Here is a 2,860-nt window from a genome sequence, read left to right on the forward strand (position 1 = left end):
TGCAGGGGGTGACAAATTCACCAAATTGGATTTGCGTGACGCGTATCAGGAAGTAGTGCTTGATGAGGCCTCCAGAGAGTATGTCACAATTTCGACATACATGGGGTTGTTTCAGTACACCCGCTTGCCTTTTTGAGTGTCCTCAGCTCCTGTTATATTTCAACGTGAGATGGAGAAGTTGCTGAGAGGGCTACCGCATGTAGCCGTCTATTTCGACGACATTCTTGTCACAGTTGCTAATGACGCTGAACATTTCAACAACCTTCGTGCTGTGCTTCGCAAGCATCAAGAATCTGGCCTCAAAGTGAGACTCGAGAAGTGTCATTTCTTTGTGCCACAAACGGAGTATCTTGGGCACATCATCAGTAAGGAAGGCCTTTCTCCGAACGTCGACCAGGTGGCTGCCATTCTGCATGCCCCTGCGCCAAAAGACGTCAAATACCTTCAGAGTTTCTTGGGACTTGTCAATTTCTATCGGCGTTTTTTGCCTAATCTTTCTGCAGTTCTTTCTCCCCTGCACTCTGTTCTTTGTGATGGAAAGAAATGGGAGTGGGGGCTGGATCAGCAAGATGCATTCACAACCTGCAAGCACCTGGTGACCTCTGCTCCAATTCTCGTGCATTTCCGCCCTGACAGGTCTGTGTGTCTTAGCTGTGACTCGTCACCTTATGGCATAGGTGCAGTTCTGGCTCACAAAGATGCTGATGGCCGAGAACATCCCATTGCTTTTGCCTCACGGAGCTTGTCAAAAGCAGAATGAAACTACAGTAAACTTGACAGGGAGGCCCTGGCACTCGTTTTTGGTGTAGATCGGTTCCACCAGTAATTGTGGGGCATACCGTTTGAAGTATACACATTCCACAAGCCACTTCTCGGACTGCTGGGTGCCAACAAGCCTGTCCCTGTGCAAGCATCACCACGATTGGTCAGGTGGGCTCTCAAGCTATCCGCGTACAAGTACGCACTTGTATACAAGCCTGGAAGAGAACTTGGCCATGCTGATGCTCTTAGCAGACTGCCACTACCGAACGACAGCAGCGCATGCACTGTCTGACCCTGCCGAGATTTTCATGCTGGCGGAGGCCTATCCACGACTTCTTTCACCTGCTGTGGTGGCACGAGCCACCAGGAACGATCCAGTTCTGGGTCACGTTGTGCATTCTGTATTGAAAGGAGAGAGCCTCCCAGCTGGGCCAGAGTGGAACCCTTTCAACACAAGAAGCTCAGAACTCAGTCTCAATGAAGGCTGCTTACTATTGGGATCAAGAGTCGTGGTTCCAAAATCACTGCAGGCCCAAGTACTTGGAGTATTTCACGCCAGTCACCCTGGTATTTCAAAAAAACAAAATGATTGCCGGGAGCCATGTCTGGTGGCCAGGCATAGACAATGACAACGCCAACCGCGTGAAAAGCTGCGCTACATGCCAGGCTCAACAACGGGTTACGCAGCCGGTCCAACAGATGCCATGGCCGTTTCCGCACCGACCCTGGTCACGGCTTCACATTGATTTTGGGGGACCATTTCTAGGACACACGTTCTTAGTCATCGTGGATGCTATCTAGAAGACGATAGAAGTCTTCCCTGTGTCATCCACATCTGCAGAAGCTACCATTTCTGCCCTGAGAATTGCATTCGCTCAGCATGGCCTCCCTGACGTAATAGTCTCTGACAATGGCCCTGCGTTTACCAGTGCACAGTACCTTAATTTCCTAACTCGAAACGGAATACGCCGCATGCTTGTACCACCGTATCACCCCGCCTCGAATGGTGCAGCAGAACGAGTGGTACAAACCGTAAAGAACAAACATAAGAAGTCTGGCTCTGGCGATTTCAAAACACAGGTTTCCAGGTTCTTATTTCATTATCGGACAACCCCACATGAAGTAACTGGTCAGCCACCATGTGAGCTCCTAATGGGGAGAGTGTTCAAGACTCCCTTGGATGTCCTGCGGCCTAGTCTACAAGCATCGGTGCTCTTAAAACAACTGAAACAGAAGTTGCATGCTGACAGAGGGTCACGGCAGGCACCATTACTCCAACCAGGAGATAAAGTGTGTGCGAGAAACTTCCGTACAGGTGCACCATGGGTACCTGCCAGTGTTTTGGATGTCAATCCATCGTCGGCCCATGTCCTTTCTCAAGACGGTTCGACAAGGAACCGACACAATGACCACTTGCACCTTGCGCAGACAGCACCATTTTGTTCTGCTGGCTCAGAAGCTTTTCCTCATCTGGAGCAGCCGCCCATCCATTCTCCAGCTGTCCCGGATGTGCTTCATGAGAAAGCACCAGACATACATCTCCCAGCTGCACCCGACGTGCTACATGAGGAACAATCGCCTGAAAGTGTATCTGGAAGTAGCTGTGCCGTGGACAACCCTGTCATGGCTGCACCTTGCACTCCAAAGTTTCGGCGTAGCACAAGAACTCGAAAACCTGTGGTCAAGTACTCCCCGTAGCATATATCTTAAGAGGGGAGGAGTGATACAATGTTTAAGTTGCCGGAATGCAGCGCCCCCAAGCAGCGCTGCCTTTTTGTGTTGCTGCTGCGTCATGACTAGTGGGCAGGTGATAAGTGGCCGCGGTAGTCGGCGTTGAGACGCAAATAATCATGAGAGTTCATCAGGACTAGGCGTGCTTGCCCGGTTTCTTCAGTAGCTGCGCTTAGCGGGCCAACTACTAGGCGTGCTTGGCTTGTTTCTTCGGTAACTGCACTTCGCGGGCCAACATGCATCACATTCAATGAGCCATACGCAATTGTACCACAGTCCTAGCTTACGTTCGGCGTGGCCACGGCTCCCTTGTGTCGCTTACACCAGCGCACAACTAAGCCCTATGAACAAAAACAAAGGTAGCGAC

Source organism: Dermacentor silvarum, chromosome 1 (genome assembly GCF_013339745.2).
Source record: "Dermacentor silvarum isolate Dsil-2018 chromosome 1, BIME_Dsil_1.4, whole genome shotgun sequence".
Lineage (NCBI taxonomy): Eukaryota > Metazoa > Arthropoda > Arachnida > Ixodida > Ixodidae > Dermacentor > Dermacentor silvarum.